Source organism: Euprymna scolopes, chromosome 16 (assembly GCF_053919585.1).
Source record: "Euprymna scolopes isolate OS-2025 chromosome 16, ASM5391958v1, whole genome shotgun sequence".
In the NCBI taxonomy this organism is placed as follows: domain Eukaryota; kingdom Metazoa; phylum Mollusca; class Cephalopoda; order Sepiida; family Sepiolidae; genus Euprymna; species Euprymna scolopes.
The window spans coordinates 25,408,101-25,433,686 of NC_136497.1; the positions used below are offsets into that span (position 1 = coordinate 25,408,101).

General features: G+C 28.1%; 1 long non-coding RNA gene across 1 annotated transcript in view; it reads right to left on the minus strand.

Moving 5' to 3' along the window:
* Positions 1-25,586, minus strand: part of LOC145296254 (uncharacterized) — a 248,261-nt gene that overhangs the window by 99,454 nt on the left and 123,221 nt on the right. Inside the window, exon 2 of the long non-coding RNA XR_013869979.1 lies at positions 3,028-3,122. This is a non-coding gene — a long non-coding RNA (uncharacterized LOC145296254). The remainder of the gene's footprint in view (positions 1-3,027; positions 3,123-25,586) is intronic.

The window sequence follows — 25,586 nt, forward strand, 5'->3', positions numbered from 1 at the left end:
GTATAAATACTATGTACATGGATTAATAGTATAAATATTATATACATGGATTAATAGTATGCATATTATATACATAGATTAATAGTATAAATATTATATATATAGATTAATAGTATAAATATTACATACATAGATTAATAGTATACATATTATATACATAGATTAATAGTATAAATATTATATACATAGATTAATAGTATAAATATTATATATATATATAGATTAATAGTATAAATATTATATACATAGATTAATAGTATACATATTATATACATAGATTAATAGTATAAATATTATATACATAGATTAATAGTATAAATATTACATACATAGATTAATAGTATAAATATTATATACATAGATTAATAGTATAAATATTATATACATAGATTAATAACATAAATATTATATACATATGATAACATTATAAATATTGCATACATAGATTAATAACATAAATATTATATACATATGAAAACATTATAAATATTACATACATATAATAACAGCATAATTAATTTAAACAGATGCTAATAGTATTAATATTACATACTTATGATAATATTATTAATTTTATAAACATATGTTTATAGTATTGATATTATACGCAGATGTTAATATTATTTATATTATATATATGTTTATGGTATTTATATTATGCGGATATGTTTATAGTATAAATATTATATTCATATGTTAATAGTATCAATATTATATGCATATGTATATAGTTTTTATATTATATGCATATGTTTATAGTATTAATATTGTATACACATTATAATAGTGTTAATATTATATGCATCTGTTAATATTATTAATAATTATGCCTATGTTAAGAGTAATTATATAAACCGTATATATGTATAGAAATCATGTTAATTACATATATTAAAAATAAAATGGCATATATTGAAAATACGGATTGCCAATATAAATAGCATTAATGTAAATTTTATATATTAAAAGTCTTAATATAATTCGGATATTTTAGCAGTATAAAAATAAACCGTACATATTATGGGTATTATTAAGAATATATATATATATATATATATATATATATATATATATAAATAGTATTAAAATAACTTGCATGTGATTTTAGTATTAATATAAATGGTATATACTAAAAGTATTAATATAAATTGCATATATTTGCAGTATTAAGATCAAGTGCAGATATTAACATTATAAATAAAAATTGTACATATTAATATATAAATATAAAGTCCATATATTAGCAGTATTAATATATATTGCGCATACTAACAGTATTAATATAATATGCATATATAAATAGTATTAATATAAATTTCATAAATTAGCAGTATTACTATCAATTGCAGATATTTTAGTAATAATATAAATTGCATATATTCATCGTATTATTATAAATTGCATATATTAATAGTACTTATTTTATCATTCATATTAATAATTATATAAATTGCATATATGTATAGTATTAATATAAATTACATATATTAATATTATTTATTTTTCTTATATATATTAATAATTATATGAATTACATATATTTATAGTATTAATATGAATTGCATATATTAACAGTATTTATTTTTATTATATATATTAATAATTATATAAATTACATATATTTATAGTATTAATATAAATTGTATATATTTATAGTATTTATTTTTATTATATATATTAATAATTATGTAAATTACATATGTTTATTGAAATTATATAAATTTCATATATTAACAGTATTAATTGAAATTACATATATTAATATTAATCATATAAATTGCAAAAATTAATAGTATTAATATAACTTGCATATGGTTATAGTATTAATATAAAATCTCATAAATTAACAACATTAATATAAATTACATATATTAATATTATTAATATAAACTGCATATATTAATCGTATTAACGTTAGTTGTATATATTAATAGTATTAATATAAATTGCACATAATTGTAGTAATATAAATCTCATACACGATAAATTAATATAACTTGCATGTGGTTATATTATTAATATGAATTGCATTAATTAATATGATTAATATAAAATGCATAAAGAAATAGTATTTATAAAAACTGCTTATATTAAAGGGATTCTTTTTTAATTTTCTGTTTTTTAGTTTGTAGGGGATTTCGTTCCGTTGTTATTAAGAGCGGGCGTCACCAATGTCTTGTTTGTAACTATTTAAATGATTATTATATTCGTTAGTTTCTGACAAATATGTACTTATTTTGTATTATTCATTATATGTTTCTTTCAATATATTTTATTAATGCATAATTCCTTTGCAATTTAAATGCAAATTATTCTCAACGAATTGAACATAGAGATGTTTAGATTCCTACTTCTAGTGAACTAACTTTGAGGGTCACACTATGAAAACATCGACTGATAAACCGTTAACATTTAGTATATTTAGCTTTGTAAGTTGAGTTTCTAATGTTTCCGCCGTGAAATCTAAGGTATCGACGGAAGATCTAATTTCTGCCTGGTGACAAAAATACATATGTTCTTGGAGACGTAATTTAACACATTCGTCATTTTATTACCCCCCCTCTCTCTCTCTCTCTCTCTCTCTCTCTCTCTCTCTCTCTATATATATATATATATATATATATATATATATATATATATAGTGGCGCTAAAAAGTAAGTCCACACTTGTCATTTCTTCAAAAACCGCAAATTAAAGCTAAATTTAATGTAACTGTTTAAACAAACTATACCTCATTTGATTCGTCATTTATTCTTCGAAAATTTTACCTGTTAATATTTGACTTTTAATTGAAATATTTTAGTAAAGTAATAAATAAATAATATTTGTTTATTTGCTTACATCCCTCAAAAATATGGGTGATATTTCCGGGGAAAATATTTTCCAGTTTTTCAGGGTTAGAAACAATTTAATTATCGTTAAAAATCAACAAAAAAAAATCAACACCAACACACACACACACACACACACACACACACACACACACACACACACACATATATATATATATGAAAAGGAAAAACTCACAGAAGTGGAATATGTTTATCCATAATTTTGTTCTTTGAACTGCACTGAACATTTGGCACGTGTTGTTGTCTGGCAATTGATTTTGTTGAAGACATCTGAAAAATACCAAGTATTTCAGGTTGATTGAAGTGTTTAATAAACGAAAATTATTGCAATTCGTTTTACACAAAACGCCGAAAATCAAACTAGGAACAAAAATTTGATTAATTCCTGAATGATAAAAAGTAGAAAACAATTAAGAAAAAGGGCAAACGACTGTTCATTTACTTCCTTTCTGCCGCAGGAAGATGCGACACAAGGCCAGAAGGTTGCTGGAAAAGCCAGAGATCCCGAATACGCATTTTGATCCTGAAAAGTATCCATTACCCGATTACTGACGACTGGCAGTGAACCACCTCTTCACGTGCCATGGAGATAATGTCTGCGAAGTTGCACCATTGAAGACAAAACCAGGACATACTTCACCCCAACAAATAGGGGTTTGTATCCGCCATGAAAGACGCCGCCATATTATCGTGTGCGTCATATTGTTTCTTTTCATGTGAAAATAAAATTGTATAAAGCAACGGCGTACGATATTTTTTTACCAGCTGGACCCTGTTTTTGATATTGGTTTATCCAATTCTTTCAAATGTTCATAGGAGAAACGACGTGAACAAACAGACAGGAGAGTTCAAAATAGACTTCGTAGCCTAATGAGAGATGCCTTTTTCTCTTCCCTGCAATTTCTTTCTCACAGAAGAGACGTTGCGAGTTTGTCTCTGTTTTATCGTTATTTTCATGGCAAGTGCTCGTCTGAGCTCCAATCTATGGTCCCCCGTCGTCAAACATTCACGAGAAACACTCGCTTGGCTGAAAACACTATCAATTTCCCCCACTCTTTATGTGTGCCTAAACCTAAACGTAGATATATGAACAAAGTTTCTTTCTAAGAACTGCACACCTATGGAACTCTCTTCTGTTTACCCGCTTTCCAGCAGACTACAATATGGCTGTCTTCAAGTCTAATGTAAACAAGTTCTTGATAAGCCTTTCCCTTTAAGTAACCCAATTTTACTAAATTTACACTTCTAACGATTACTATGATATTGTCCTTTTGACCATTGTATACTCTTTAACTCTTATCCTCGAGTGGCCTCTGGGCTTTGATAAATGGTGATCCCCTTGTAAAAATTAAAAAAAAACTACCACTTTATCCTCTAGAAATATACTAACGCAATGTATATTGTTTTTTTTTATGTATAATCTAATCACAACAAGTACTCCCCCAGTTTACGACTTAATCTCAGGCAATATCGCGTCGGCATCTTCCGGCAAATTACATAAGCAATCGGAATATGCTGAAGCGAAGTTGTGTCAGACGATTAATTCAAAACGTGACTTTTCACTTTCCTCATGTTAAGAATGGCGTTAAGAATTGCTTTCTCTTTAGATAGTCATTTTGAACATGAGAAAAGGGGTTGACATAGTGGGGTGAAAATGATTTTAATTTTTAAAAAGTTGTCTTTAATGAATTCCACGTTTTTTTTTTCTTTTTAAATTTTTAGTCTTCTGTCAGCTGATTCGGCAAACATAAAGTTGCCGGAAGTTGAGCCGTAAAATGGATAAATACACACAAATCGCTAGTATTCAGAATATGCTTCAGACTATAAAACAAAAAAAACCTATGTCAATTGTTCTAATACGACGTAATTTTCAAATAATTCATCAAGTGATCAATCTTGACTTTCTATCACTTTCACCCTCTCTCACAGGTTCTTAATCTATACACCATTATCACTCTCACTTTTTGCTGTTTTTATTAGCAGTCAAAGTTAATTAAGATAAGAAATATTAAGCTATTATCCATTATAAACAAAAGGTAATGTCAATACAAATAATAATAATACTATTTAACCCGTGTAATACTATGGACGTCCCTTTCAGAGTGAAAAAATGGTTCATTAAAATAACAAAAGTATAGGAAGTAAGATTGGGAAATGATGTGGCCTTTTGAGCTCTCGAGGAAGGAAGACGTCTAACGGTCGGTGTCTAGTTGCCGAATAGCTCGCTATGAATGGCTGTTAGATCAAGTACGGAAGTAACCAGTTTCTTAACAGAAATCAATCATTAATATGAAGGTGTGGCGGTTACTAAGACAAAAGAAATGAGCTAATGTTATGCTCAGTCTTCAGTTAGGGACAGTTGGCGACAGTTTGTAGCTCGAAGCAGATAAAGGAAGTTTAAAGATGAATTGAGCAACCTCGACGGACAACTAAGATGTAGACATAAGCGTGTAGAAAGTTGTTGTCCACGATGGTATCACACACACTCAGGACACAACTGATTCTGATTTAAACAGAATGCGTCGGAGTCTGTTTTATTTTTCACTCGCATTTTTTAAAAATATTTTTATACTTGTAAACCAGTGCTCGCTCCCTCGGCAGTCGCGTAAGAGACGACGATGCGACCAGAACAAGAAATAGAAGATGAATAGAAGATGAAAGAGTATATAAAACTTTGTCACGCAGCTTTGTATCAACGATTGTAGAGGGACGCACATGGCTTCACACCCCTAGCTGAAGAGAGAGAAAGAAAAAAGAACGATGACAACTGGGAGGTTTAACAACCAGAAACAAAATAATTTTTACTGTTCTTTTCTTTTTTTTTTTTTTGTTTAGCTGACATCCGAAACTTAATTTAAGCATTCAAACCGGAGCTTAATATGTAACCCAGCGAATGGCATTTTTGGCTTGAGTATATATATATATACATATATATATATATATATATATATATATATATATATATATATAGTTGTATATATATATACTTGTGGGAGTCGTAATATATATATATATATATATATATATATATATATATATATATATATATATATGTATTAGCTCTAGGACATTTAACTATTGAGCTTATTATATATCTAAATTACAACGAGCACTTTCTATTTCCTGTATTTTAATTAAACTAGTAATTTCACTGTTACACTCAGCTCTTTAGACTATTGTTCTAATCTCCTTTAAATTATATATATATATATATATATATATATGCAATATACATGTGTATATATACGTGCATATAACGGCAATTAAGCTACACATAATATTATATTAAAAGATTTTGTGTAACCTATCGTATTTATTTTCAAAACTCACTGCCTAGCTCTTCTTACGTATTGAGCACTACTGAAGTAAATACTGGAAATCAATACATAAAATATTATATCTCCTTATAAAATCTTATGTCGATACATGCAATACATATATGCTAGCAGGGAGGCCCGGCGTTGCCCGGAATTGATAATGATGAACGAATGTTCCATGCTAACAAATCAATTCAAATCCATTTTTTTAAATAGACAGAAAAATATAGGTGTGTATGTATATATATCATAATTTAGTAATTTAAATTTTATGATGTGAAATGGCTAAATTTAAAATCTATCATTTTTATTATATGCAAGACAAATAATACATTTCAATTAGTATATCTCCTTAACCTATAGGTTTCCGATGTTTACCCATCTCCTCAGAGGAAAAAATTATAGCAAATAAATGGTTTATACCTAATTTACTAAATATAATACACATAGAGAATCATAATTAAAAACTTCAATAATTTAAAAACTTTTAATAAAAACTTTTAATTATAATTAATTATGATTTTCACATCATAAAATTTACATTACTAAATTATGATTTATTTGATATATCTGGTATATTGAGCAATTTTTATTTAGCTGGGATGGTCTTTATAAAATATCACAGCCAACATTTTGTAAGTCCGATAATCACTGGATTTCCATACCAGCATTACATTTTTCTGAAGTATATATATATATATATATATATATATATATATATATATATATATATATATATATATATATTATATATATATATTATATATATATATATATAACTACTTAATTTACTCACATAAAATTAATATACGAAAGTATAGATTTATGCGTAAACTTTAAGTATTTACTTCAAAAGTGCTCAATACGTAGGTAGAGCTAGTTAGTAAGTTATAAAATGCATATAGCGATTAAGCTACACTGAATATTCCGTGTTTCATCCACTCTAGGATTCTTCAGGCTTCAGGCGCATAAGCCTGAAGAATCCTAAATTGGATGAAACGCGGAATATTCAGTGTAGCTTAATCGCCATATACATTTTATTACTTACTATATATATATATATATACGTTATATATATGTTATATATATGTTATATATATATGTTATATATATATGTTATATATATATATGTTATATATGTTATATATATGTTATATATATGTTATATATGTTATATATATGTTATGTATATATGTTATATATATATATGTTATATATATATATATATATATATATATATATATATATATATATATATATGTTAGCGGGACTTGTGGAAATTCCACAGGAGACTCATTCATATGTAATATATTGATGTTGGCATTCTGTAGATGTTCAGCGTAAATCGAGACGTTCTGATATTATTGTAGCTCTTTTGTTAAAACTGCAAATATATTTATCTAAGCTTGCAGGGACGCCCGGCGTAGCCCAGTCGTAAAGTACACTTAAATAAGATCTTTTAATTTCGTATATATTATTATAGAGTTAATGTTCTATCGATTTTTATATATTATAAACAAATGTATCCATATGACTTGGGTGCATCAGTTTCAATCGAATACCGAAACCAAAACACATGATATATATATATATAAACTTCAGTTCCCTTGGCTATTATCGAAATCAAAACTTATGAAGAATTCTTCATAAAACTTTTTATAAAAAAATAAAATAGATTACTGGAGTACCATCAGCTATAATCGAAACCGAAACCAAAACTTATCAAGAATTTTTGATAAAATTATTTATTACAAGAAATGGAAGTGCATAACAATTAAACGATAGTCACTCGATATAAACGTTACACACAAAATAAATAACATACACGCTATCATCTATCATATATATATACATACACACATATATATATATATATATATATATATATATATCGTGAAATAAACGGGTTGTAATGAAGCAGAGTGAAATAAAATAAGATAAAAATAAAATCTAAGGAAGAAGCAGAAAAATTTAATGACGAGTATCAGTAGAGGAATAAAATAAAGTCAATAACTGTATGAGCTGTATCTGTTCTCATAGAGAGAGATTTTTTATCATGGACAAGATGTTTGCTAAGTGCACGAGAGTAAAAATTAGATGAAAAAATGAAAAAACCTGACGAGAATGCATAAATCATTATACTCCTAGTATGGTATTGATGGCCTATGTATAAGAGAAGAGAGAAGGAGAGGGAGAAAGAGTATATGATGAATTGCGATGAAGAAGCAGGGGAAGGAGGGGAAAGATCATGTCCAAATTAAGGCTCATGCTGTCCAGTCTGTTACGAGAATTAAGAACCACACAAAAAAGAATCATGAAAATTAGTCATGGCTGCTCGAAATTGGAATAAATTTTATGAGAGAGAAAATTATGATCGGAAAACACTAAAAACGTGAACCTTAAAAATTGGATGGAGAAACTTCAAAGATTTTTTTACGAGACAAAATGAAGACGCGGCATGATGGACGCTATGATTGGAAAAGAAGAAACAAGTTTTTATCCATATTAATGGCGAGCCGGACTCATTCTGAGAGAACTAACAAGGCAAACCTATAATTTGAGGAATCTCATACGAGTGCGGAAAGTTTGGCTCTCAAATAAAATCGGTTTGGCCCCGAGTTCTGCTAATTTATTTATTTTTTATGTATTTTCAGTAACGGAAGAAACATTTCCTACGAATGGTGAGTTCATTTTGTATTTTAGTTCAAAGTAAATAAAAAATGTAAATTAATAAGTAGGGAAATGGCAGTAGTCAAGTGGTTAACGATACGGACTGACGACCTGGGTGTTTTAAGTTTGAATCCAGTTCGTTCCACAAAAATCACTTTCACTTGCAACATCCTCGTAGTTCCTTATAGAGGAACTCGGACTAGAAAGATATCGCGGAAACCAATGCCAACAGTAGAATCATCTGATTCGTAAAATACCAATGAATAACGGGTCATCTACAAGGCTGACAGTCTAGACCAGGGTTTTTACCATCCACTAGGAGCGTTACGGGACTTTAAATGGGCGATGCCCAAATTTATCGTAAAGGGAGCCTCTGAGATCCTTTGTGGGGCGGCGAAAGACTGAAAACTTCTAATAACATTACTAGGTGTTTCTGATTACATTTTTTTTGGATTCACAATTCACGTAAAACTTAGTTTTAATTTGAAAAAATTAATTCAAGAATCACACCCTTTAATGTTGACAAAGCTTTTTAAGGGTTTCCTGAATCTGATTTTCAACAATTTTTTCTCATCTATCAAATGGCTCCTGGGAATCGAAACCGAATAAATGTAGTGAAACGTGGTGATCTAAGACTTTTTCTATCAAATATGGAACCAAATATTCCAAAATTTGTTACTGATCATCAACAACAATCAGCACATTGATTGGTGATTCCTGTGATTATTATTTTGATTTATATTTTATTGATTATTATATTAGCAATTTTATTGATTATTATATTAGCAATTTTTATTGATTATTATATTAGCAATTTTTATTGATTATTATATTAGCAATTTTATTGATTATTATATTAGCTATTTTTATTGATTATTATATTAGCAATTTTATTGATTATTATATTAGCTATTTTTATTGATTATTATATTAGCAATTTTATTGATTATTATATTAGCAAATTTTATTAGTTATTATATTAGCAAATTTTATTGATTATTATATTAGCAATTTTTATTGATTATTATATTAGCAATTTTATTGATTATTATATTAGCAATTTTTATTGATTATTATATTAGCAATTTTATTGATTATTATATTAGCAATTTTTATTGATTATTATATTAGCTATTTTTATTGATTATTATATTAGCAATTTTATTGATTATTATATTAGCAATTTTTATTGATTATTATATTAGCAATTTTTATTGATTCTTATATTAGCAATTTTTATTGATTATTATATTAGCAATTTTATTGATTATTATATTAGCAATTTTATTGATTATTATATTAGCAATTTTTATTGATTATTATATTAGCAATTTTATTGATTATTATATTAGCTATTTTTATTGATTATTATATTAGCAATTTTTATTGATTATTATATTAGCTATTTTTATTGATTATTATATTAGCAATTTTATTGATTATTATATTAGCAATTTTTATTGATTATTATATTAGCAATTTTATTGATTATTATATTAGCAATTTTATTGATTATTATATTAGCAATTTTATTGATTATTATATTAGCTATTTTTATTGATTATTATATTAGCAATTTTATTGATTATTATATTAGCAATTTTTATTGATTATTATATTAGCTATTTATATTGATTATTATATTAGCAATTTTTATTGATTATTATATTAGCAATTTTATTGATTATTATATTAGCAATTTTTATTGATTATTATATTAGCTATTTATATTGATTATTATATTAGCAATTTTATTGATTATTATATTAGCAAATTTTATTGATTATTATATTAGCAATTTTTATTGATTATTATATTAGCAATTTTATTGATTATTATATTAGCTATTTTTATTGATTATTATATTAGCAATTTTTATTGATTATTATATTAGCTATTTTTATTGATTATTATATTAGCAATTTTATTGATTATTATATTAGCAATTTTTATTGATTATTATATTAGCAATTTTATTGATTATTATATTAGCTATTTTTATTGATTATTATATTAGCAATTTTATTGATTATTATATTAGCAATTTTATTGATTATTATATTAGCTATTTATATTGATTATTATATTAGCAATTTTATTGATTATTATATTAGCAATTTTTATTGATTATTATATTAGCTATTTTTATTGATTATTATATTAGCAATTTTATTGATTATTATATTAACAATTTTTATTGATTATTATATTAGCAATTTTTATTGATTCTTATATTAGCAAATTTTATTAATTATTATATTAGCAAATTTTATTGATGATTATATTAGCAATTTTTATTGATTATTATATTTGCAATTTTTATTGATTATTATATTAGCAAATTTTATTGATTATTATATTAGCTATTTTTATTGATTATTATATTAGCAAATTTTATTAATTATTATATTAGCAAATTTTATTGATGATTATATTAGCAATTTTTATTGATTATTATATTTGCAATTTTTATTGATTATTATATTAGCAAATTTTATTGATTATTATATTAGCAATTTTTATTGATTCTTATATTAGCAAATTTTATTAATTATTATATTAGCAAATTTTATTGATGATTATATTAGCAATTTTTATTGATTATTATATTAGCAATTTTTATTGATTATTATATTTGCAATTTTTATTGATTCTTATATTAGCAATTTTTATTGATTCTTATATTAGCAAATTTTATTAATTATTATATTAGCAAATTTTATTGATGATTATATTAGCAATTTTTATTGATTATAATATTTGCAATTTTTATTGATTATTATATTAGCAAATTTTATTGATTATTATATTTGCAATTTTTATTGATTATTATATTAGCAAATTTTATTGATTATTATATTAGCAATTTTTATTGATTCTTATATTAGCAAATTTTATTAATTATTATATTAGCAAATTTTATTGATGATTATATTAGCAATTTTTATTGATTATTATATTTGCAATTTTTATTGATTATTATATTAGCAAATTTTATTGATTATTATATTAGCAATTTTTATTGATTCTTATATTAGCAAATTTTATTAATTATTATATTAGCAAATTTTATTGATGATTATATTAGCAATTTTTATTGATTATTATATTAGCAATTTTTATTGATTATTATATTATCTACTTTACAAAGCCACCATTCGTCCATGCATGGAGTATTGTTGCCACATCTGGGCGGGTGCATCTACCACTAGTCTGTTCCTCTTAGATAAAGTTCAAAAAAGAGTTGTCAATCTAATCAGTCCCACTTTATCAACTAAGCTCCAGCCCCTGTCACATCGCTGCAATGTTGCATCACTGTGCCTGTTGTACAAATATTTTAAATGGAATGTGTTCTGATGAACTCGTTTCACTTGTAACCACTTTACGTAGATATATCCCCAACAAACCGGTTTAGCAACAAAATCTCACCCCTTCACTGTTGTCTCTAAATGTCAGAAAGCTTTCTAATCTAATAGTTTCTTCCCTTTAACAGCTAGACTTTGGAATTCCCTTCCTGTCGCCTGCTTCCCTGGCTGTACTGATATGTAGAAGTTTAAATGTAACATAAACAATATCTTGTTTATCATTCCTAGACATGGCCCCAAATAGTAGCCCCGTACGTCCAAGTGGCTATATGCTTTGTAAGGGGTGAACATGAGTAAAAAAAATGATATATTAATTGACCTACTTGATTTATAGTTGTTAGTGTTCCCATACGAATGACAATGTAGAGTTTTATTGACAAAATTATATGAATATTCAATTATTTATTTTTACTTTAATTATATACTATCATTACTACTGACATTATTATGTAAGGATGAATATAGGAAGAGGGGAGAGTAGTAAGTATCTTAGTGTTCTAGAGGGCGTTTACCGATAAAAGGTTGGGAAATCCTGGTCTAGGCAGCAGTGAGTATCGTCATTTTTTTTAAATTTTGAACAGGAAGAATCGTAACTGTACAGTAAACTGATTTTGTTCCCTGTAAACTCCCATCTCATGCTTTCGAATGGATGCGTATTTGTGCTGACATTTACTGTAAGGAAAAAAATGAATATTTCAGCGTTCGCTTGGTTGATTGGCCATTAGTGCTTCAACGATGTAGGTTTCATTTTGCTTGCAAATAAGATTAGAACAACGACTGGCATGAATACATATACAACACAAGCGCACATAGACATAGCAATGGTAATTGTTTGTATCCATGCAGGGGTATACGTTAAAGAGCACACACTGTCCTGCATACATGTACGGTTGGTTGTGAATTATTCATTAGAATTTGCATGGAGTGCATCAGCTTCTTGATTCTTTTTTTTTTTTTCTTGATTTCGCCTCGCACTTATCGGCATGCGGTGTAAATATCAAAGGGACGTGAAATGCAATATCCTCTGTTCGATGATAACCAATCTCTTAATTCCATCTAGCCATCTCTCACTGTTCTCACCCGGCCCTGATGCATGCCTTTTCTTTTTTTATTGTTCGCAATATAATATAAACCACGTAAGGACAGCGATAAAGGGAAGAGGAAAACAGGGGGAGGTAACTCTTCTTTTTTATTTTTATATTCACTCTTTCACTGTTAGTCCCCCCCCACACACACACCGCGCTCACGCCCCATCAGTCTGTTTCGCCTTTATAGGCTACCAGCAAACTTCAAACGTTCGGTTCGTTTTCAACTCAGCTTGCTGGGCAATTATTTATCATTTTCGTCCCTTCTCATCATTATGTGTAATTACGTGTTTTACCTGTACGCTAAGTTATTGTCAACTTATTTGTTAGTCAAAAGAAAAAAACAACAATTTTATATGTAAAATAGTCACGAAAGTACAGATAGTAAAAAGTGGATCTTAAGTTTACTTTCGACAACCTCGTAATTCTCGCTTCCCACATTTTGTTCGTTGAACCCCATATGCCATGAACGATGATTCTGACAAAAGGAGAAGAATTGCTATTTTCTGGGTCAGAATTTATCCATCTATTATTTATTGTTGACTAGCCTGGGTGCCCGGCGTTGCCCGGGTGTTTGGAGTGTGTGTTGAGCAAAAAAAAAAAAAAAGTGATAGGAGGCAGGAAGGCTCGAACCCGTATCGCGGAGGAGGATAAAAGCGTGAAATAAAAACAAAAAACAAAACAAAAATGTGACGTCTTTGCTGTTGCGTCCATTGCAAAACCGAAGTGACGAATGTTTAAATTAAGGCTAGTCAATCCAGAAGAGGGGGATGACTTTCAAAAATATCGGCGAAAAAAGCAACTCCTCCCTGTAGAAAAGTGCCCAGTTGAGAGTGAAGGAATTAATGTTTTGGGATAATTTTTCGATATTTGTTGTCCGACGGTCAAGCTTCAAAACGATGCTGATCTCGTGAAAATCCGTCGCCTCTGTCGAAAGTTTTAGGCATACATCCAACATCCATCCATCCATCCATCCATCCATACATACATACATACATACATATAAACAGACACGTGAGATTTATATTATAGATTAGGTTTTGACTTATTTTTAGTGCCATACATCAAATGGCTTCATAGGGATTATGCACTTTTGTTACCGCGCTATTAAAAAAAAATTCATGTTATCTTTTTTTAAAATTAAATTGTTAGGTGGAAGCACAGAATAGTTACAAATTACTTTCCCCTCCCCATGTTAAGAATAGCTTTCAAGATAATAACGTTATTATTTCAGCACTGTAGCAAAAGTGCATAAATCCAAAATTATTAATCTTTATATATTAATACTGAAATTTTAAAAAAAGTAGATTTATCTACATTTGTATTTAATAGTGTTGAAATGATAAATCGGAATCGGGAATCAAAAATATCGGAACTTTTGGGGGTATCGGAATCGGTATTAGAATCGAAATTTTTTGCTTATTTGCCGGTCAAAACCGATTCCTCTTATTGCTTTTATTTGTGTTTTTTTTTGTTGTTGTTTAAAACTTGATTTTTCATGGCTCGTATGGATGATAAAATGATTAATCTTTATTAATTTCGAAACTACCAGTAAAACTAAAATCGGCATAATCACGTTGACACACCGGTTGACGCCCGGACATTACTAAAATGAGTTACCAATTTTGGGAATCCCAGGCGCTGTATGTAGGACGTCGACACCTCCTTACAAGAGTTGCAAAAAGCTTACTTCGTCATCTCCCTTAACGGGGATATACATGTGACTGGGGACTGGTTGTGAATTTCATACACCCATGGAACTTCCTCTTTCAGAAAAAGCCGGTTAAACCCAAATAGTCTTAGTGCCGTTTCACACACACACACACACACACACACACACACACACACACACACACACACACACACACACACACACACACACACACACACACACACACAGCTAAAATCTATAGTAATAATAGAAAATCTACTGTTTGAGAAGTACTTTGTATTAAAAATTTAAAAATTAACTGTTTAAAAGACCAAACAAGCGTCAAATTGAATTTAATAAACATATCTATTTATTAAAATTGAATTTAATAAAAGTATCTATTTATTAAAATTGAATTTAATAAAAATATCTATTTATTAAAATTGAATTTAATTTTTTTTTTCAAATTTTCGAATAGTAAATTCTTCTTCTTCATGAAAGACATAAAAAGAATTTTTTTAAATGCCACTCGATACTATTTCAAAACATCTTAATATCGAATAAAACCATTAGATATTATTTGGATTATTCGAACTACTATTATAATCTTGTCGTTTCGCAAGGACCCATGGCGCAGTGGTTAGAGTACTGGGAAAAATCAATTGTAAAAGTGATATTCTCCTAAAGGTTGAAGGTTCAATCCTCAGTGTGGGCGACCGAAATATATATTTGCGAATTACTTAGAACCTCTATCTAGTCATGGCTGACGAAACAAGAGCACGCTACCCCGTGAAGTAAATAAAGGGTTCCGCTCAAAATTCTGTCCAAATTCCCGAGTTCGACAGAAACATTCCCGAGTTTGACAAGATACACCTGAAGAAGGTCGGAGGTTATATCGACCGAAACGTTGTGAAAATCACCCTCAAGATGGGAACAGTAGTCCGATAATTAATAATAATACATACTATTATAATCTTGGTTGTTATTTTTGCAACATTTTAGGCGCTGCAACTTCCAACCTTTTTATATTCATCATTTTTGCCCTTGGGAATCTCTGTTGTACTCGGGAACCTATTTGAACTGAATCTCTATTTAATCCACGGAGGGAGATTAGATTAGTAGAATTTTTATTTATATTCTTAATATTGTGACGTGGCTCAATCACATGATTATGGTTCACGTATATTTAAGGAGAGCGAAGCTGGCCGGAGTCAGTTGCATCTGCGAATTAGAATGCAAACATTTCACAGTTTACTTGTCAACTCATTTGCCAATTACTGTTACTGGACACGGACTTCTATTATTGTACCTAACGAAATAAATCTATTCTGTATTTAATATCTGGTGGCTTGCTTATATTTAATAAAAAGAAAATTATTACGATCAGTTTATGCTGCATAACGGAATGCGTTTAAAAAATAAATTTATTTTCTTTACAATGCATTGTCGACTAGTTTTTTATATTAATTTATTTCACTTAAAATTTTTTTACACTGATCACACACTAATTCTTTACACAAATATAAACGTTTCAAAATATTTGATATGCACATATTTGGCTAGAATCAAAAATGTATTTTCTGTTCTCCAATGTACATATAAAAAAGCACATTCGACGTTGGTCGAAAGATAAAACCCCACATCCATTTTGAAAATGGCTTCCATTATACGTGATAAAAATAAATTGTAACTGTTTATCAAATTATATTACGTATATGTTTTGTGAATGAAAAAAAAATATAAAGCTTTATGAAATATGTCGTTTTTCAATAATATCTAGTGGCGTTTGCTAAATTTAATACCAAAACGATCGTTTTTTTTAGTTAAAAATTTCTGTTCTATGTTCGAATTCCGTAAAATAATAGAATTTTACGCTTTAATTTCTCTTTATCTGATTTTTCACTGAAGAAATCGAAAGTATAGCTTTATACAGCTATACTTTCGATTTCTTCAGTGAAAAATCAGATAAAGAGAAATTAAAGCGTAAAATTACGGAGAGCACCTAGCCTTGCCGGGTCGTAAAATACGCTTAAATATATTTTAATTCATACATATTTCATATTTATTATTACAGAGCTAATTCCCCATTGAATATTATATTGTACCTAATATATAGTAATGATTTCACGAGTTAAAAAAATGACTAGAATCGAAACCAAAACATTTAGAGCTGCAGCCGCGTCTCCTACTGATGTAGTTATCGCGAGATAGGTAAGAAAGATTTAATATTAAACCTCTTAAAGAAATGAACTGAATTTGGGCATGCGCAGACAGAAATAGAATATGTCGGCATGTTTAAATAAACATTTTGCATTTCAACTTACTGATATTATATCTCCGTACCTTTATTCATTCATCCAAACAAATATTGTACTCGGTATAAACCATCCTTGGTGTATGATTAGTATTCATATTACTGTCAGTGTTGTGTGACCAGTAGTTGAAGAGTTTATCGGTTAAATATTTATACACAGACACACACACACGTATATACATCTACTGTTCTATTTATTTAGATTAATGTTTTTACACTTGGCAAAGACTGACACAAATATTGATGCAACAAAAACGCGAGAGTTTTCGTTTCTTCATAAAATTTCATCTTTTTTTTACACAGGCATCACCACATTATCAAGGCCAAGAGGCCACTTGAGGATAAGGGTAATAATAAATATAATATATATAATATAAATCTCACCTGTCTGTTTAAATGTATGTATGTATGTATCTCTCGCAAAAAACTTTCGACAGAGGCGACGGATTCTGACAAGATCGGTATCATTTTGAAGCACGGCGTCTCGCACAACAAATATGGAAAAATTGGCAAAAAAAAAAAATTAACTCCTTCACCTTAAACTCAGCCATTTTGTACAAAGAGAGGCCGATTTTTTTCGCCGACATTTTAGCAAATCATCGTCACCGTTGAATTGATTTCGGTTAATTTGAACGCTTTTAACTTTCGGTCGCGTCATGGAGATATCGGCTAAGACGTCAGATTTTCCTTTCTGCTTCCGCATCACGGGTTCGACCCTGCCTGCTTACTACCATTTTTTTAAACCTCTCTCTTCACTCTGGCTGCCTACTGTTGTTTTGATTCCCTTCTGACGCTACTACTATTTTTTTAACACCTCTTTCTGTTGTATATTTATCATTATTCTTGTTGTTATTGTTCGTTTTGTTGTTATGACTTTTAATAGTGAGAGTCTTAGAGTCTTAGAGTCTTATTAAAAGAGAGTCTTATTAAGAGAGATTAAGAGTTCAGACAGTCTTAGTGTTCATATTGTGTATGTAAGATGTGTATGTAAGGACATTTTAAACCACATGATATAGAAGACATATAATAACAATTTTCACTTTACCTTTTGGTAGAATCACAACACAAAGACGACGTTTATAAAAACACATGATGGGTTTATTTCTTCTCCCGACCGGTCGTGGTTTTCTGAGTCAAGAATTCAAAGCTTCACATTCTAAGTTTCAAAAGTTACCGTCTCGCTTCTAGACGTTCGAATCCCAACTGCAGACTATCGTCTGTCGTCCTTAAACTCCCTCTGACTCTCCCAGTTCTCTAAAGTTTCTAACTATATTGAGAACTCCCCGTTCTCCATGACGTCATACACATGTTAAAACATGTGTCTTCTTTCACGTGTTCTGGAAATGCGTGTCCAAAACTTTTTCCTTTGTTTACAAAAGGAATTTTAACCTATATTCTAGTAACCTATATTTCCAATATGTTAAAAACATGTTTATTAAATTATCCTATAGTTGCATTCCTCAATTGAATTTTCATAACAGAATTGACAACGTACATTCTTTTCTTGAAACTATTTTATCTCTAAGCTAAACAATGGTTTGTTTTCACATTCCATTTGCTAATTCTCTCAGTTAATCTATTTCTAAACCTAAATTACGAGGTTCGAATTTCGTCTATGCTATTTCATTTTCATTTTAACTAAATCTCTCTATTTTTATACTTACATGAAAAGAGGATAGCCCTTATCATGTAACATTTTCACATTCACGAATTCGAGCTTGCCTGCTTACTACCACTTTTTTTTTGCTCAACACACACCTCTAAACACCCAGGCAATGCCGGGCACCCATGCTAATCAATATTGAAATCCCTATGTTGATCACATGACCATTTATCCCATGTTTCTCGCATTTACGTAACGGTTTTTGAAATCGCTCCAGGGAAGGTACGAAGCTATTTGATGTAAGACACTAAAATACCACTTCAAGGAAAGACAAAAAAAAAACAAAAAACTATCCAATGATAAGAAAACAGCAAATCTTCCCCTTTTGTTAGAAAAGTGACTAATGAAATGCGAAGACCGAAGGAAAAAAAGGGAGCGAAAATTAAATATTATTAAGTTTTTCATTATTCTTTTATTAATCGCTTTTTAAAATTAAAAAAAAAATGATGTAAAATACGAAAAATTGACTTTTTAATAAATCCTGTTTATAAATAAAATCGAAAAGTCCACCAGAATGCATTTTGGCTCCTTTGTAGGCAACCGACCATTTTAATTTTAGTTAGAACAAAAAAAATGACTTTTCGAAAATTTGAAAGCATCTAAACAGTCGAATCAGAATTAATTACTGACTTTAAATTTCTTACCCGATATTGTTATTAAAAGCCATTCTTAATATGGAGAGAGGGTATTTTGTTAACTATTCTGTACTTTCATCTAACAATTTAATAAGCAAAAAAATAAAAAAAAACAACAACAAAAACTGACTTATACAAAATACGGACCGTGCTGAAATAATTTTGCTCGAGAATTGATCCATCTTCTAAAAATAACTTCATTTTTCTAAAAATTGTAGTAGTATTAAGAGAAATTAGTTCATATATGTTGTAAAATACATTTCGAGAGTAGGTTAAACTGTTTCATATATGCATTTATATTGCTCGTTCGAGGGTAGGTAAACATATTTTTAGTGTGCGGTAAATTACCCGTCCTAGGAAGGTACAATTATTTCATATACGTGCTGTAAATTACCCGTCCTAGGGAAGGTAAAATCATTTCATATACGTGGTGTAAATTACCCGTCCTAGGGAAAGTACAATTATTTCATATACGTGCTGAAAATTACCCGTCTTAGGGAAGGTACAATTATTTCATATACGTGCTGTAAATTACCCGTCCTATGGAAGGTACAATTATTTTATATACGTGCTGTAAATTACCCGTCCTAGGGAAGGTACAATTATTTCATATACGTGCTGTAAATTACCTGTCCTAGGGAAAGTACAATTATTTCATATACGTGCTGTAAATTACCCATCCTAGGGAAGGTACAATTATTTCATATAAGTGCTGTAAATTACCCGTCCTAGGGAAGGTAAAATTATTTCATTTCATCTTGTGTAATACCCGTTCTAAGAAAGGTAAAATATTCTTTTGCTCGAGATGGCAAATGATATATAGACATAAAAATTCCTCAAATGATATAAAGACATAAAAAATTCCTCTATCCTAGAATGATGAAAATCAATCAACTTCATTTTTCTCATTGTTTTATACGGTTCCGAGCAACGCTAGGTTGCCCTGCTAGTCCTTTAATAAAATCGAAATAAAATAAAATTATCCGGGGCAACGCTAACTAGATACAGATAGTTATATTTTAAAATAAACCAACTTTGTTGTATAATTTAAAGATTTAAAGAGTTTTTAAAAACGTATTTTAATAGCCATTTTTGTTCTATGATTTTCTCAAATTTAGTTTATATTAAACATTTTTCAAGGAAAATGTTGGTTTGCGTCTTTGTTCCTTTGGTTTGTAATGTTTTTTTTTTTTAAATGAAAATGCAGCTCAGGTAATGCTTTATTAAACCCATTCAAATGTAGAATCTTACCTGGAAAATAAAATAATTATTTTTTTATTCTATAATAATAGTTTACAATGATTTTGCATAAGCATAACAAACAACATCATTTAGAAAAGTGACTTTATTCAAGACAAACGTCAATTGAATTTTAAGCTGAAAACCGTATTTGTCACCCAGATGTATAACATAGAAATGGAGTTGCCGAAACGTAATCAGATACGGAAAGAAGAACTGGAATCTGCAAAGCGATAAAAAAAAAATCTAAAGGGAATTCTCCATGGTTAAACGTAAAACTAAAAAAGAGGGAAAAAAATAAAAATAAATAAATAAAGACGAATAAAAAAAAATAAAACAGAAGAACAAAGAAAACAAAAAAAAAAACAACAAAAACAAAAAACAAAAACAAAACAAAAACAAAACATATACAAACAAAAAAGTATATGCGTGTGTTGGTGTTAGTGGCGTTGATGCCGGGAAAGGAGTCATGGGACTGGAATTTGAGGGATTGACATGTGTTTTATCAATCGATTTTGCGATACCAGCTTTCATTTGTCGTCCTTTAGAGGGTGATTTAATTCACTGGCCTATTCATTAAGTGTTCTTATTTTATGCACCCCCCTCTCTTTATGTAAACCCCTCTCTCATATTCGCGCCCTTATTTCCCGGTGTCCCCTGCCTCTTCCCACTTCACACGCGGATCGATACGATAGAGTATCACGCCATTCCGCCTTTGTGTGCCTCCGCCATGAAATGTAAGTGCGTATAAGCAGGAGGCGACCGATGCAATATGAATGCCTTATCGGAATACCTTCATAAGCGCACAGCGGTCAAGAGTGCGAACACATGGTCATGGGGTTGATAACATTACATCTAGAATTGCTGTGATTCCGCACACGGTTTCACAACATTGATAGTTGTTTGCCTAAAATGGAGAAGGTGATGTAAAATGTCATATATATACATACATACATACATACATATATATATATATATATATATATATATATATATATATATATAGTAATTTATAAAATATATATGGCGATTAAACTTAATCGCCATATATATTTTATAAATTACTAACTAGCTCTACCTACGTATTGAGCACTTTTGAAGTAAATACTTAAAGTTTACGCATAAATCTATACTTTCGTATATTAATTTTATGTGAGTAAATGAAGTAGTTATATATATATTATAGATATATTATATATATATATATACATTATATATTATATTATATATATATATATTATATATTATATATATATTATATATATATTATATATATTATATATATATATTATATATATTATATAATATATATATATATATATATATATATATATATATATATATATTAAATACCTAATATTTATAAAGTAATCCTAACCGGATGTAAAAGCCCAATAAAACCAAATAAAAAATAGAGCTTATAATAAGAAGAGAGAATTAATAAAACATGTTAAAAACACTTTAAGAAGAGTTAAAAACATATTTTTTTTTTCAAAAAGAAAAGACAAATTAAGCGGATTTTCCACTTAATTTGTGTTTCCTTTTTGAAAATAAAATGTTTTTCACTATTCGTAAAGTGTTTTTAACGTTTTATTAATTCTTTCTTCTTATATATATACATATATATGTATACACCCCCACAGACACGCACATATATATACATATATATTAACTGAATTCTTGAAATATTTTCTGATTACAGCTTGTATAATACTGTACAATTAAAGTCGATATAAATATCAATATAATATTAATAAGATAAAAAAGATTATAAAAATCAAATAAAAAAGCTCAATATACAAGATATTATAATTGAAAAGTCGGAATTAAATTCAATAAATTTAAAAAAAAATATGACAAATTTATTATTCGACAAGGAATACAAAAAAATTAGTTATTTCCTTAATCTATGGGTTTTTCAATAAATGGTTCATATCATCAGAGGAAATATTATTTTACCAAAAGAATATTAATAGGGAGTCATAATTTTTTTTTCTATTCAGCACATATATTGAAAAACTAACAAGCTTGCATGAAAAGGCTAAAAGAAACCAAACTTACAAACAGATATTCTTTAGTGTCGTTAGGTTGAATGAAGTAATATTAATAGACAATCTTAAAATCCAAGGAAATGGAGAAAGATACAATGCAAATGGAAAGTGTTTACTATTCAAATATATGCATATAAAACAATTCATAAAACACAAGAAGCTAAAATTCATTACAGACTAATATTCCAACGCGCATATTGTACAAAGGAATTTTTTTTAAAGTTTGTAACATTAAATTTACTGATAATTTTCTTATACTAATTAATATATTTTAAAATTGGCATCTAAAAATATTTTTTAATATTTACATTATAATAGACAATAAACAATTGCGAGTGAGAAAAAAAAAAAAAAACTCAGTGTGGTCTTATTAAATTATTAAATTATTAAAACGTAAAAGTTATGTTTTCGCGGGGGGGGGATGCTATACAATATTATACGCAAACTTAGATAAACTGTCTTAATAAATCCCAGTAATTGTTCAGCCTTACAGATTGACTGGAACCTATAAAAGTAATAAAAAACTTAATATACTAGGTAGAGAAAGTAAAAACTAAGAACAAATAAATGATGAAAATAATATTGAATAAATTACAATATTCATTGATACATCAAATTTTAACACGAAATTATAATAATAATAAAAAATCTATAATCCATGGATTTTCAAAGATAGGCTCATTTCATCGGAGTATAACATTAGTAAACAATGCATCTTGGTTAATTTCAAGTTAAAAATATATAAAAAAATTATAAGAATTATTATATATACATTATATATATATTATATATATATTATATAATATATATATATTATATAATATATATATAATATATAATATATATATATATTAAATATATATATATTATATAATATATATATATATATATATATATATATTAAATACTTAATATTTATAAAGTAATCCTAACCGGATGTAAAAGCTCGATAAAACCAAATAAAAAATAGAGCTTATAATAATAAGAAAGAATTAATAAAACATGTTAAAAACACTTTAAGAAGAGTTAAAAACATATTTTTTTCAAAAAGAAAAGACAAATTAAGCGGATTTTCCACTTAATTTGTGTTTCCTGTTTGTAAATAAAATGTTTTTCACACTGTTTTTAACGTTTTATTAATTCTTTCTTCTTATATATATATATATATATATATATGTATATGTATACACCCCCCACACACGCACATATATATATATATATATATATATATATATATATATATATATATATATATATATATACATATATATTAACTGAACTATAATAGACAATAAACAATTGCGAGTGAAAAAATACTCTGTGTGGTCTCATTAAATTATTAAAACGTAAAAGTTATGTTTTCCGGGGGGATGCTATATAATATAAAAAAATCTATAATCCATGGATTTTCAAAGATAGGCTCATTTCATCGGAGTATAACATTAGTAAACAATGCATCTTGGTTAATTTCAAATTAAAAATATAGAAAAAAATTATAAGAATTTTTGTTTCCAAATCAAAAAAGTTATTTTCAAAAGAATAATAAAATAAAATCAATCACCATGTTAATCATTTAATCAATTAAATAGAAAGAATCTGGAATCCAAGCGTAAACAATCAAAACATGAATTGTAGCATAAAAATATCTTGTTAAAATATGAAAAATTAAGTAATTAATAAAATAGTATTCAAGAATATTCACAAGGAAAAGCGAGCCATCGCAATTGTCAAGGGATTATCGTATGTAAAATACACACACACACACACACACACACACACACACACACACACACACACACACACACACACACACACACACACATACTAGCAGTTCATCCCGGCTTTGCTTGCGCTCTATGTACAGTTCATAACTTTATGTGCATCTGTATATATATTAAAATGTTTGATTTATGTCCAGATAACCTACATCTAAAATTTCGAGCGTTTAGACCCAAAATTGCGGAGGAATGTGGTAGAGTTTTCCAAAGTCAAAGCGTTGAACTTTGACCCCTTGATAGACAATTTCACTTTTATAGCTATATAGATAATTATGTGCTTGTGTGTCTGTGTATGTGTGAATTCATGCCCTATTGACTCCGAAACGACTGGGCCGATTTTGGTAATTTCTCAAAATGTACTCTATCTATCCTGGAGTTTTCTTAGATTTTGTATCGGAATGTCTCTGATAAATATAGGAAATCGGTGATTGAATACATTTGATTAAAAAAAAGAACGATTTTGACGGAAGTTAACACCTTTATACAGTCTCGCATAACATCAGTTCATTTGCGAAGTTTTGCTACCGTATGTTCTTTGATAAGACAAAGGCGCGTTCGAAATTTATGTTTCTGTTTAAAGCACAACTGAACAATGATACTTGAATTTTGCATTGTAAATTCGAGGTATTTTTATATAAAAATAACTTCATAAGATAACAGTAGGTTCATTACAGTGCAGTATGGACTGCAATGTATTATGGACTCAGTCAGTGCACGAAGCATATAACGTTCTCTCGGTGCACGTCAATGGGCCCCGGACTAGAGAAGGCAATCAATCGAATTGATTGAAAAAATAGGTAATTTCACCGATCTATATAACAATAAAAGTATTGGAAGTGGGGAACATTCGTTAAGCCTCATTCAATTCCGGGTAACGTCGGGTCTCCCTACTATATATATATATATATATATATATATATATATATATATATATATATATATATATATACACAAAAGCGATTGTAT